This window comes from Penaeus monodon, chromosome 15 (assembly GCF_015228065.2).
Source record: "Penaeus monodon isolate SGIC_2016 chromosome 15, NSTDA_Pmon_1, whole genome shotgun sequence".
NCBI lineage: Eukaryota > Metazoa > Arthropoda > Malacostraca > Decapoda > Penaeidae > Penaeus > Penaeus monodon.
In genome coordinates this window covers 17,356,036-17,356,333 of record NC_051400.1, presented here as the reverse complement: position 1 = coordinate 17,356,333, position 298 = coordinate 17,356,036, and positions in this window count along the sequence as shown.

Below are 298 nucleotides of genomic sequence, written 5' to 3'. Positions count from 1 at the left end.
CCGCAAGTAGAACAGGATCCAGGTGTAGCGTGGCAGACGATGTTGTCGGCCGCTGACCCGTTAACTGTTGTCGTAACTTTATAAGGGCGAATGTCATGCTGGGAGGACCATTCAGGCGGCGATGAGTTGGCCGAGAGTGATAAAAGAAGGGGTCGGGCGGCCGGGCACTGCGCCTCCGCGGCTCCCGAGCTCGGGGGCGGGCATGGGCGGGGGCCGGTGTAGACGGGCGGGCGAAGAACCAATTTCCTGTGGGGAGAAGCAGGCGTCCGCAATCACTCGTACTTCGTAATGGCAGGTC